The 14,273-nt window shown below is 42.3% G+C and overlaps 1 protein-coding gene and 1 pseudogene across 14 annotated transcripts in view; both read right to left on the bottom strand.

The window, feature by feature from the left end:
- The window catches only part of QKI (QKI, KH domain containing RNA binding), a 275,773-nt gene that overhangs the window by 251,040 nt on the left and 10,460 nt on the right, over positions 1–14,273 (bottom strand). The gene's annotated exons all lie outside the window — the stretch shown is intronic.
- LOC146821290 (frizzled-7-like) lies at positions 5,618–6,547 on the bottom strand (annotated as a pseudogene).

Below are 14,273 nucleotides of genomic sequence, written 5' to 3'. Positions count from 1 at the left end.
AAATGATTCCCGTTTTCAAGATACAGCCCGATTAGTACATGAAATCATCTTTTCTACAAAAACCATCAATAGTTATTACTTAATCAAGAATATAATTTCAGAACGCGAACTAAAAGATTTCTGGAAGGAACAGACTAAAACAAATGACTGAAGTAGTCAACTGAGAGGAATACTGGCGTGTTTCTAAAATGTTGACCATCTACTTAACAGGTCATTGAACTGCAAAGATGACTCATGATTTTAAATAATTCAAGAAATAGCACCAAACGTGCTAGTAAATGATTCTTACTACTGAAAGGGATGATTGTTTAGCATCTTGCTTCTCAATCAATAAATACGTCGAGACATTTATAAAACTCTAGGTAGGAAGGGTGGCATGTGACTTGCATTTGCAATGCTTTTACTGAAAGATAAAAGCTATACCACTTGTTCTGTCAGAACGCCAAAATCAATTAAGTGAAGAGCACCAAAAGGTGGCTACTAAACTCAACTTGTGGCCTTGACCCCTAACAACCTGTATCCAAACGCTGCACCCAAGCTCCCTTTCCACAATTGTCCTTGATGCTCTCTTCAACTCTAAATTCCAAACTCAAAATTACCCATTAAACTCTTCTTCAGGTGTAATACTGCTCTTGGTGCTCAATTGAAAGTAGGACTTGATTAAAAAGCAACTCTTGCAAACAGAGCACTGAAAAAAGTTTGAGCGCGCAGCACACAAGTACACTTCTGAAGCAATAAATCCACTCACTGAACTATTTAAAGAGCTGGCATCAACAAATTTACACCTGAAATAGTATCATCTACTAACATAACAGCAACCACTAGACCCTGTTTGCCGCTCAAGAGTACACAACTACTTAATCCATCTAGCAGCTACAAATTTCTATTTTCATACATGAAGCACGTCGCACAAAATAAAAACACATTCTGCATATCCCTGTAGTGCAGGCACCAGTCATATTTTAACCATATTGTATGCATGTTACCGTATATTTTCACACACAGATATACACTATAACTCACAAGCCCCTCCATCTTTAACTTTTGCTTGACTACCCTTTTTCCCCACAGCCATATGCCAAATGGGGTTTTGGGCTTGTTGGACACCATGATGTGCATCGCATAACATAATTGGAAAACTCCGCTTTTTTTTTTTTTTTTTTTTAATTCATTGGAGCCAATAATAGTTTGCACCAAACCAACAAAAGCATTTGAGGTAAAGTTCTTCTTGCATGCCAAATTAGCTGTAAATCCGTTCAGGGGTAGGTGTGAGCAAAGTTTCCTATGAGAGCTAAAATGAGTAAATTTTTTTAGCCCCCACCCAACTTTATGCAGAGGAGCACAAAAAGTGTCATGCCAGACTTTCGCTGATGCGGACACAACCAAGTGGGCAAAAGTTGTAAAAATACCTTCTGAATGGAAAGTGTGGCTGAACCATAATTACACAATTGCCATATGTATGAACAAACATGCTTACATCAGGATCCAGAAATACTAGGTTTATTTACATCCCCACCAAATACAGTGTAAGAGCAGCTTGAACCACCACCATCATATTCACAGAGATGTGATTACAACATATTTCAACTGCCAATGAAGCAGTTAGGTGGTTAAGATTAAAAGTTCCGGAGCACAGAAACTCGCTCAGCGACTGATCATAAGCAACTTCAGTCCCTCCTACGCATCCATAAATCGAGAGTAAGCCAACAGCCCCAAAAGGCATCATTAAGGGGTCAGACACACATGCAGTTTAGTTAAGTACTGCAAAAAAATGCACTACATATCCAAAGGGTTCTCGACAAATACTTAAAGGAAATACAAAGGAGAGCAACGAATGCAGTTGAAACCATACCTAACTTGTTCACGTTATCTGCTACCAGCTGAGTTAACAAGAACTTTTGGCAAAGAAAGACAATATGGAGATTAGCGGTCGGGGGGGGGGGGGGGGGGGGGGGGGGGTGGAGATTGGAGGCAGGTCTAACAAAATAAATAAAACTAATTTAACATCACAAGAAACTGGGTAAAGCAACAACACAATCAGAACCCAAGTAGCAGCTGACTGCCAAGTGCAAATTTGCACTCAAATAAGCGGTTCTCGTTAATCTTGCTAGGTGCACAAAGAAAACAGATTTTTTTTTTTTTTTTCAAAAGGCGTTCAATGAAACCTCTGGGTAAGAATAGAGCTACCTTGTATGGATAACTATTGAAAGGCCAATAAGGCTGGCTTTCAGTTGGAGTGCAGACTAAAGTAAAGCGTTCTACAATGAAAAACAAAAACTTTCTGTATACAATGTATTCATGCAATAAACAATATAACGTAATGATTCAATGTACTTTTGAGATGAAAAATACTCCCTCGTGCATTGAAAGCACTCAATAAGAGGCAGCATGATATAACAAGCAGCCAGTGGCATGAGGTGAGAGTGTAATACTCATGTACAGCGGAGTCAACGCCCCCTCTATTTACATGTTAAAAACTGCTAACAATAGGTCAACACACACAAACACCATCAAGGCAGACCTAAAAAGAAATGGTTGCCTAGGCATGGTTTTAGGCTACTAAATAACCCTGCCATAAACTCTGATAATGTTATCTCAATGTTTGCGAAGTCCCGTACGATAAGATTAGGACTTCATTGTTTGCAATTAGTTTAAAGATTACTACGCTGTAGAGCCAATAACCTTGGCTTGTACACTTTCACTGTATAACGTGCCACAATAATAGTCAATGTCAAGATCAATAAAAGTACCCTACACAACAGGCACTCCATCAGCGATACATTCCTTCAAGTCACAAAAGCTCATTAGCTCCGCCTATGTGTAGTGATAAAATGTACAGTGTCTAAATAGCTGTACTTAGTTACAATTCCTTTCCCATAATATATATATATATATATTTTAAAGATTTGCTAATATATTTAGCTTCTTCGCACAAATATACATTAAATTTGGTCAGCTGTTGGAGAGATCAGCTTGGTTAATTTTTTTCATTTTGTGTGGACTAGTCAAGAAAGACTCAGTTATTTGAGATTCACCAGAGAAAAATAATTTCCTTCACTTTAAGTCACATTAGAAATGTTGCTCTTGCCTATAGCAAAAAAGCCATAACACACAATTACATCAAACTTGGCATGAAGATAGCACTCACCTCGGAATACACAATTTTTGCAGTTTGGTCTAAAACCATTAAGTAGTTTGAGATGTTTTACAAAAAGGAGTAATGTGGCTTTAAAAGCTTTGTTACATCCAAGAATCAATTTGAAATGAACAGCAAACCTGACTGAGTTAGCCTTTTAACAGAGCCATCCACCAGTCATGCTGGAGGTTAATGAACAGTTTGAAAAACGTATGAGAATAGCCACAGTCTGATGGTCTGTTACAAAAATAAGTGTTCATGCTGCTCTGCCGTTATTATACAAAGCAAGAGGTAATAAAACATTTCTTGGAACTTACTATAGGAAAAAATATCAGTGGGCAAAAAGAGCATACAAGGGTACACCACGGATGAACCAAAATAACCGATTTGAAAGAATGAAAAATAAAACAATTCAATTGACTTGCTAAGACCAAGAGCCAAAAAAAGTTCTCAATGCTCCTAAATACAACAAGCATTGAAAATGCAATAGGTCTTGCCTTTGATTAAATTAAAGCCATTTGCTTTGCTCATGGTATTGTATAGCAAAGCAAATGACTTTTACTTAATGAAAGGCGAGACCTATTGCATTTTAAATATCGGCATATTTTTGTTGCCAAGGGACTTCTTACTGCTGGTACTGAACTGTATAATGTAATACGTTTTAAAATGCCAATAGAGTAATACGACAAAATACAAAAGTATCTTGCTTCATGATTTAGAAAAACAAATGGATGTATTTTCTTATTATTTTAATACCAGTGTATTGCCATACCTCTCAACCTGTCAGTGGAGCAGTCGGCCCCAAGACACTGCAATGCCACTCTAGCTTTTATTTGATAACCTGAGATCTATAAAGTAAAACGACAAAGTCGTTAAATTTTTTTTCCCGTTTAACAACTATGCATTACTCGAATGATACTCTACACTGGCAATGAGATAAGTACACTGAAACCCACATCAAAACGGGAAGAACCTGATCCGGTCACCACCGAGCACTGCCATCAGAGATGGGAATCCTAACAGTACCCGTTTTGTTGACCTCTGAAGGAAGAATCGAAATTGTTGCTCTATTACCTGGGCCAACAATCTCCCAAGAAGCTAGGGAGGTTTCTGGACACTCAACATTAATAAACAGCGACACTACCGCGATGGGACAACTTGCACTTTCCAGTGAAATACACTAGAATGGAGCAGTCACTGCACTTCAAGTTATGCTCGTTTCAAGCAGGTGCAGTTAGTGTGTGCAAAGTGATCCAAAGAATCAGATTTTTCATCCTTGACTTTTGCTCGCTAAACTATTGTTTAAAACAAAGTAAAATATGCACATGCAATATATACGTACAGGAGCTTCTGAAAATGGCATTGAACCACTTGGTCACTCGTGTGTTGCTTCTGCCCACGCCACCTTACTTACAAAGCCAAAAGAAAAGAAGAAATCTAATCATCACTTCCCCTTGCAGCCAAAACAGTAGGTTCGGTACAATTTCATTGTTTCATAAGCTGCAGATGGTGCAAAATACTGCAGCAAGGCTGGTGCTAAAAATGCCAAGAAAATCCTCAGCATCCGCAGCACTTGACACCCTCCACTGGCTCCCTATCCAAAAGAGAATCCTATTCAAACTACTGATCATCTCTTTTAGAGCATTCCATAAAAGAGGCCCTACCTACCTGACTAACAAATTTAATCGTTACCACCCCGGACGTCATCTAAGATCTGCTACGGCCAACCTAATGACCATTCCAAAGTTTCGATTGGCCACTAGAGGGGGAAAGTCCCTGGCGGTCAAAGGCTCTAGAGCCTGGAACACACTTCCACCTCAAATTCGTGAAATCTCCTGTGAGAGCAAATTCAGGAAAGCCATTAAAACCTGGATTTATAACCTAACTGCCTCCACCTGCAAAACCCTGGTCTAATATCTACTTTAGGGTCTATTACATCTCCCTTCTGCCTACGAACCACACAAATTGAACCTAGCGCCAAGATGCTCCTCGGAGCGATAGAGCGCTATATAAAATCCCCCCAAACATAAACATAAACATAAACATTACAGAGCAGCGTTGCTTGTAGTCGCAGTGGCTGTAATGCAGCAGAGTTCAGGTGAATATTTCAGGTTACTTGTCCTGATCCTGAAGATAACCGACATTACAAGGATGGGCATCTTCACACAACTATGGGGAGAGGAGGGTCGTGAACAATAGGATTGCTGGGCATTCAAGTAATAAGCAGCGGATAAGATGGAATACCTGGTGTCCAGTTAAAGTCATCATATTTCCTTAAAAATGGGTCTGTCACAGTTCCACGCACAGTGGTACAAGGTAAGGCTTCGGGGACTGCTGTGCGCCCCCAAGTTCAGTGTCCAACACACGGATTTAGGCCCGACCCTACGAAGCCCACCTTCTTGTTATTCAGAAAGGCCACAACGATGTCCAAGTTCTGTGCGCCCTCCCGAGGGCAGTATTCAAATCTTTTAGGCAATGGGCTCATACGGTCGTCTCCCGCTTCCCTGTGCCTCTAAACCTGTGGTAGAAGCTGTGCCAGGACTGCAGTGTCTTGCCGGACCAGAAGCCGGAGGTGATGACCATAATTGTGGTCATAAGATACTTTATTATAAAGACTGAAGTCCGAGCCTGCTGGAGGGGAGGGCCCGGCAGCGGGCAGGGCAAGGCCAGGCTCTTGGTCTGCAGCCTCCTACCCCACTCCCAGGCCCCTGGGGAGACCTGCTCAAAGAAGAGGCAGGCTAGCAGCAGGGCAGCTGGCACGGTGTGGAGCACGCTGAACACCCCGATGCGCACCATCAGTCGCTCCAGCTGGTCAGTCTGCGACACACCGCTCTTCATAACAGTGCGGATCCAGAAGAGGGACACAAAGCCTGCCGGCAGGAAGGCTGGGCCAGCAGCCTGGTAAGCGGCAAGGGGCCCACGTAGCAGACGCCGCTGAGGGTGTCCCTGTCCACCCGGCCCAGTACCAGCACCACGATGGTCTGTGCAGCCGGCTGTGCCCAGGCTCAGGTGGAACCACTGCACCTGGGCCTCTATGGCCTCCCAGCCCCACTTGAGACCGGCGGACAGGAATCAGGCGAGCAGGAGCACAACCCACCAGGCGGAGGAGGCCATGCCGAAGAAAAGCAGCATTAAGAGCGCTGTGCAGCCCTCACGCTTGGTGCCCTTTACCGCGGTGCGCCAGCCCCCGGGTCCAGCCGGCTCCAGGCAGACCACGCGCGCTGCCCCCATCACCCAGTCCGCGCCGCTGGCGACCGCCACCATCAAGTAGCAGCTGGACAGGAAAATGATGGGCCGCTCGGGGTAGCGCAAGTGACGGGTGTCGACCAGGTTCTGCTCAGCATCTCTTACCTTGCTATTTGCTGGTACTTTAGCAGAGTACTCACATCGGCTGACCGTCAGGAGCAGCATCAGTGTTTTTCGCCACAGCTGCCGCAACACTTTAAACGCCGCACGGTCACTTCCTAGTCCGTGAGACTTGAGTCAACCGCGCACCGAGTGTCCCATTCAATAAACTGTGGAGTGAAGGAGCACCAGGCGAGGGGGTGAGCAGAAGTTTTAACGGGCCAATCGCTATTTTTGTTGTCTTTATTGCGGCCTCCCAGTTGGCTGCTGGGATCACGTCACGGGGAATGTTTCGAACTGAGGTAACAAGCGGTCTGTGTTGGGAAAAATATAGTGCTTAGCAGATAATGAAGGAGTGCTTAACGCCGCAAGTGAGATCCAATCCCGGTGGGCAGGGCCAAAAGTGGACAGGGCGGTAACAAGGAGGGACTGAAAAGCCTCCTTTTCAATCGTGAGCCTCCCTTTTGCATGGAGGATGACGGCAGCGAATGAAGATGGGCGGGGCTTCAACTCCGCCTCCGAAAGCTTCGGAATCTGTATGGATTCCAAGAAGTCCTCGTATGACGAGACCAGCGCACGTGCTGCTTTCGCCAGGCCGAGACCTAAAAAAAATAACCTGCAGGGGAGTTTCAGGCCCTGGTGAGAAAAGGACATTTTTAAAAATCACAGAATGGGAATCCGGGATTGGGGTGGGAGCAGAGCACAGTAACTAGAAGAGTATACCATCATACACAAAAAACAAAAGTCACAGTAATGGGATGTTATTGTTCTTTACACAGAACAGAAAACCGAGTTCTTGCAATAATAATAAAGTGAAATGCCTAGGGTTCTATGTAATACCTTGAAACTACTGAAATGTACCAGTTACTGTGAGGAACGCAACTATAACTCGGGCCAATCCATCGTGCATAACCTTGCATGTGATCGAACACAAGGCCTAAGTTAGGGCTAAAGGCCTTCTGAAGGCCCTATTCAGGGTAGGTTACAGGAGTTTGCGGACTATGACGTTTACTGCCTCAAGTAAAAATTTAAAAAATGCAAGTTTAATCAAGTTGTTCAGAACGTTGGGTTTTAACAAAGCCATGCTTGCTGTGCTAAAATGCACACCGGTGGATGGGGGGGGGGGGGGGGGGGGGGGTCAAAAGCACGCAAGAGGAGGTACAAGTTCTCCCATATATAGATATATACACACACACACACGCCTTTCTGAATTGTCCCCAAACAAAAACTGAAATGGGACTATTCATTGAGTGCTCATACACAAATAGTACTGCTAGAAAGGACAGTGACCTTTCTGCACTTTTGCTTATATGAAGCTTGACTTATTGTGGCAGATTTTGAACACATCTAAGAGTACTCCACTACTTCCTGCACTCATAAAAGCTTCTGAGTATCAGCCCCACTATGTTTCTGTAACTAACAGGTTTCAGAACTTGTTGCATACAAGGTACAGTAAACCATGGACCGGGATAGCAGTTTAACTTTGAGGTGCCGGTTGCCAATTAAACAAAGAGCAAAATGGCACTGTTTAATAGCATTGTTTAGGTATATGAATATTTAAATGCACCTGTATTGAGAGACGGTCAATGAAGGGAATGAGGTCAGACTAGCACTCGGAAGGGATGAACTCGAGAAGTTACACATTAGGGAATTAAGGGGAATAATTTACGGGTACGTCATCCCTGTCAAATATAGGTGCACGTGTGTCTATACAATGGGGGAGAAGGGGGAGCCTGGGGTAATGGACTCTTATGCTTACAACGGATTATAAAAGGGGCCAACTAAGGGCTTGCTGACCTCGAGGATTAGTAATCGAAATGTACTACTGATGTAATCATGCGCGAGGTCAAGCATTGGAAAAAGGAGCTGTGTTTTACAATCTATGCATTGTCCACAGGTAAGCCTTTATCCCAATTCAAAATAGCACGGAAAATGCTGCAATCAGGAAAGGAGCCTCCACAGATCTAATCTCTGGGGGCTTGTTGGACCGAGCAAGATAGTGGGGGGGGGCACAGGGATATAACCGAGTTTACCGCACTAGTGTTGTTGCTGGCACAGAAAACAATTGTAGGGTACAATGTACTCATAACGGCAATACGGTTTCAGGCTGCTTGTCACATGCCTTGAAAGACTGCTCATGCAGGAGACCACAGAAACCGAATGTAAAGCCAACACCTACCCTGTGAAAAAAAGTTGCACTACATGCTTCGCAACAGTTCAGTATAATGCTAATAAAATGTGTTGTTTTTTTTAAACCTTCTGAGAACGTATATGTTCTTCAGTTTAAATTAGGCTGTAGAACGCAGTTTGGCAGCAGCCACATGGCAATTAATATATATGGGGGCGGGGAGGGCGTCAAGAGGTTTCCCTGAAATATACATTAGCGAGATGATCCAGACTTCCATCACATCATGGGAATATTCTTTCCGCAATCCCACCTCTTCTGACAAGAGGACAATGTGTGCATTAGTCACTGCAGAGCTAGGCAGAACTAGGAAGCCTCGGGTCTTGGATAAGAGCCAAGAGTCATTAGCACTTTTATCCTTTCATTAACCTCTGGGACTAACGCAAGGCTATGCAACAAAATTAAAGGGACGTTCCCCCTTAACCATATTCGCTGTTACATCCGAGAAGTACTTACGCACAGAGGACAGGTTTCAAACTAAAAAAAAAAAAAAAAAACACCAAATTATTGGCTAGCAAACATGCAACTTACTCTCATCAGAAATTTCATTTTAAGTATCATTGGGATTGTGTGTCCAATACAGTACCCACTTTACGAACTGAAAAATAAAGGAAATGTGGTGAGAAAATGAGTTTGGAGGAAACCCAGTGTGTGTGTGTAAGAAGCTGGTTAATGTGTAACAGGCGCAATGTCAACAGTGCTACCCTTGGACTACAAGTTAGATGTAAAAATGCAGTCCAAACATTATACACAGAGACCACAAAAGCAGAAAGGAATCTGCAATGGACTAAATCACAAACGACAGGGTCCAGTCATTGCTAAGATATTATTCACAAGTGTTTCAATATTAGCTGTTGTTCGATGTAGAATGCATTAAGAGCTTCTCCAGCGGGCTGCAATGACTAGGCCGTGTAAATCACTGGGGATCTATTTACCAACATTATCAGTATCTTCAAGACACAACCAGACATTCAGCATTTTCCACCTCACCCCCGTTATGCATCAGACACACAAACCCAATCTAGCTACAGGTGAAGTACAGTGGGACAGGCAGTCATAGAAGTGACAAATTCATAAAGAAAGCAGTCCACAATCTGATGAACAACCCACTTTCATATTTAGGTGTTCGCTTTCACTGGATACGGCGTGTTGTCCATTCTTTTGGTCTGGCTTGACCGTACATCTATCACCTAGGGCAATTGTGCGAGAATTACCAAGAGAGGGGCTTTAGCTCGGCCCACATGTAGGGAACCAGAGTACATGTTTCGATTGGGCAGAAGTTGTGTGCTTCCACACAAAGTGCTTGTCCCTCCACACAGCTGTGGTCATTTTGCTAATCAAGCTGTCACAACTTAAACTTCCAGGGGTACACACAACATTGTAATGTTATGAAAGCATCTTAGATAATTAAATAATTGTTGGTTGTTTTCTCTGGCAGCAGACCAAGTGAAAGGAGGGCAGTCTTGGACCTACAGGGATTTTTAGGTCTGGCTTGACAGTGCAACCTACACCAATATTCAACAGTTCTGTGCTTCCACACAAATACATATCCATTACCATACTATCTACTTGTAATGCTTCAAATTACCATACAACCTTCCCTTTAAGGCCAAACCTACTGCATTGCCAGTGATCCATTTTTCCAATTGGGACTACCACTGTGTATATTAGTGCAATGTTTGAAGACTTGTGGGCTCAGGGTACCATTAGGAAAGAAAATGAAGAAAAAAGGGGAAAAAGCCACACACAAGGAGTATCAATAGCAATGGGAAAAAAAAGTGACCAGTTATAAAATATTGCCAGTTGGCGGATTGATGAGGATTCAAGCTTACATTAAGCTACTATGCTGATCACTCTGTGGTCAAAGACAGGGAAAGGTTTGCAAAGCCTGCAATAATCTGGATCAGTGATGTAAACTGTAGAAAGATTTGTGAGAACCAGACCGGAGAAAGCAAAATGGTTGAAAAGAATGCACTACAAATATACAATTAAAACTATGACTAATAATGCATTCTTTTGAAATGTCCTTAGTGAAAACAAAGTTACAAATGGTATGCAAAATACAAATTGCTAAAGATCCATTCTGGTGAAATACATTTTAGCGCAAGACTTTTCGGCTAATTTATTGTAGGATAACAATTTATATTATTAAATTATAATCTGAAAAGAACATTTTCAATAACTCCAACGAATGCTAAACCACAAGTTAATCTTAGGGGTCCTGCCATCCCCCAAATATAAGTAGGTGAAGTATGGAAAGCCTACAAAAGTGCAAGTGCGCAAGAAGGAGGGGCAGTGAGCTAAGAAAGCGTGACAAGTTCCGTAGGCTGCACTGTCCCTGCTACGCTGGATGCCGCTCTTTCAGACATTCTTCTATTCAGAGAAAGGTTTTATGACTATTAAACAAAACCTTTCCCAAACGTAAAGCTTCGATGGGTAGAACCTTACACCAAATGAGAGAGTCAAGTGTTCATTACGTCATTTTCTGTCCACACGCCCAAAACACATACATTGTTGTTTCAAATTTTAGTTTTCAGCAGCAGGAGAGGTCCATATGAGACAACTACAAATAGTCGTTAAAAGACCAATCACAAATGTTTTACATCATCAGCAAGACAAGAAAGAATGATTTCAAAAAGCATCTCCTAACATGCTCATTACCCTGAGCCTATAGGACTTTTGCCCACCAATGAAAAACTAAAAACACAAACCATTTGGCTGACAACTGAGAGCACATTATGGATCTGTGAGAGAATGGTCAACAGCTAAGGTAAGATCTGTATCCATACGTGCATGCTGTTCAAACTTCTATATATGGTTCATTAATGCAAAGCCTTTATTAGTGAACACTCAAACGGAAATGGTGCGACATAGGCTTACATTACTGAGTGGTCCCATTATAAAAATGTGTATACACCCTTGCAACAGTTAAAAGTTGTTGAACTACTTATGATGCCTCCAGAGCACGCTGATTAGTTGCAAATACTTACAAAAGCGAGTAAGATTGAGAAAATGCACACAAATAGGAACTTAAAGAAAAATGGGATCTGTTGACTTAGTGTGCAATTATACAACCATTTCTTTGACGCACCATTTAGTAAAACTTTCCAAACAAAAGATTAATCATGGCAAATCAGTTAAAAAAAACAATTTCGGCAGAGTTATGGAAACATGAAAATAAACTAAGAACGTCAAAGCCAATAGGTAGGGTCGTCAGCCTTTTGGCCATATCGGAGCTCGTTTTGCTTTGACATGGTTTTTGCAAACTACTGGTGTGCGAGGTGCCAGACCCTCCTCAATAAAAGGTTAAAAGATTCTTTTTTTTGTTCCCAAATAGCACACATTTGCCATAGAGTCCCTGGGACTAAAGAACTACTTTGGTGTGCAGATGTGCTCCTTGTGAAAGTGCGCAATGCTGTCACTCAAAGTGATGTTAGCCAATTGCGGACGTAGAGTTACCCACAGCTGTAGTGGGAAGAAAAAAAACGTGACTAAAACAAGAAGCCAGTGGATGAGAGGTTGTGTGAGATACATATACACACACACACACACACACACACAGACACACCTCCCTTAGCCAGAACTAATTAGGATCGCAATCCTTAAAGAAAGTGACAAAAGAGCAGCAGCATTATATCTTCTTGGATTAGTACAAGAGTTACAACTTTATCATGGATTTACAAAAGTAGGCCTGGAAAACTAGCAAACGGTAGTGAATTGCACTTTCGCCTAAGCAAATATGCAGATTTATATTTGCTCATGCAAAAATCGGCTGAGCCTGTGCAAGTTCATTTTTCCCCTACAATGCCTTTTTTCCACCCGTGGAGAAAAAAAAAAAAAAAAAAGTTTTACTTCTGCCCTTGTCAGGAGTAAATTTCCAACCATTCCCAAAGAGCCAAAAGATTAGAAGAGAAGATTCTGCAGAGACATTTGGTGAACAGTTTCTGAAAACCTTTAGACATGCAAGTTTGTAGATGAGAACAGACTCAACGGTCATTCCAACCCTGTATCTACTGCTTCCCCCTACACCCAGCCCCATACATGTTCATTTGCAGAAAGGTAGCAAATTACGGCAGCGCTAAAATCCAAACCCCGATATGACTCCTGGCGTAATCGGAGAGGAGATGATCAGAACTATGATATAATGAGAACACGGCCATCATTTTTCCCCTCAGTGCATGGCACGAAAAGCACAAATTGATTTTTATACAGGAAAAGTAAATTATATGAAGCATCCCAACCAATAGGCAAGTAAATATTTTACAAAGTTCTACACCCTGAAGACCTCTTTGGTATTTGCATTTAAGGGGAGATCGGACAGATCTTGCCATAGCGCGATTATTTTGCCTATGGGGAGTGGGGGAGAACACCACCACTCGAAAGCATTATTTCAATATGCATGTGTCGCATTTCAGCTTAAATAGTAAATGCTGCTTACCTGCCAAACACGTGGTAAGATGGCGAAGATAAATTACACACAAATTTGCCAATCCTATATGTTCGCCAAAAATTACAAGAAACTAAGAGGGAAGCACAGAAAGATGTTGCACCATAGTCATAAAAGTGTAAAATGGAAATCAACATGTTAGGACACTACTCCATCTTACTACATAGATAGCACTATCAGAGGATGAAATTGGAATTAACCACAGCAAGGAAGAGAGCATACAAGGTTATGTACACACTGTTTGCCACAGATGCAAGAATTCATTCATTAAGAAAACAAAGATATCTAAAGTAGCAAGAAAGGTGTCGAGTATCTGGAAGAGCTCCCATATCACAAACAAGGAAAACCATATACGAGTCAACCCAAAAGAGGTGGTGGTGTGACATAATAGGGATTCAGAATTAGTTACAAAGTTTAGGTGTTGCTCAAACTATATATAAAACCAAACTTGATACTACAAGGAAATATAAAACAACAAGGCTTCAACCAATTGGAATGGCAGCATGGATCACCCGGATTTAGATGCACAAGAATGTGCCCTGATGAATGAGCACTTTTATCATAAAGCCAGTAGATGCGTTGATAAAAAGCAAGATATAACTATCTTTATTATGCTACATATTCTCTAGTTGCAATACCACCCTTCCGTCACAGAAGTCAACGAGGTCAATTTTGACTGGCTAGGCTAAAAATGACACGCACTGGTCCCTTTACCCCCCATCTCGCAAGTTAAACCGTGTTAGCCGCTACAGTTTTTAATACGCAACATGGGACGGGTTTCATTTCTACTCAGCTGAGCACATCACTGCGACGACTCAAGTAATTAGCCACCACGCACCTAAATATCAGCTGTCACCCTTCAAGGGCCTGGCCTTAGCAGTGGGCTGCAGCAGCCACCTACCTGCGCGCCCACCCCGTGCTCATTTATCACCGGCAGCCTTCGCGACAACACTCTTCAAGGCTGCCTGCCTGATAAATTGCTTGGCTATTCATCCCATGTTAATCTCAGACTGACGCAACTTTACCTTCCTGACTCCAAACACTTAACAATATTAAAACTCTGCACTACCAATGTGCATTAAACCTGCCATTTGGAACCAACCGGCTTCCTCATGAATAGTTATGAACAAAAATAGTTAGTAAATCAATAGGCACTAGGT

Source organism: Triturus cristatus, chromosome 6 (genome assembly GCF_964204655.1).
Source record: "Triturus cristatus chromosome 6, aTriCri1.1, whole genome shotgun sequence".
NCBI classification, from domain to species: Eukaryota; Metazoa; Chordata; class Amphibia; order Caudata; family Salamandridae; genus Triturus; species Triturus cristatus.
The sequence above is the reverse complement of the archived record's forward strand: the minus strand, read 5'-3'. Positions and strand labels throughout refer to the sequence as shown.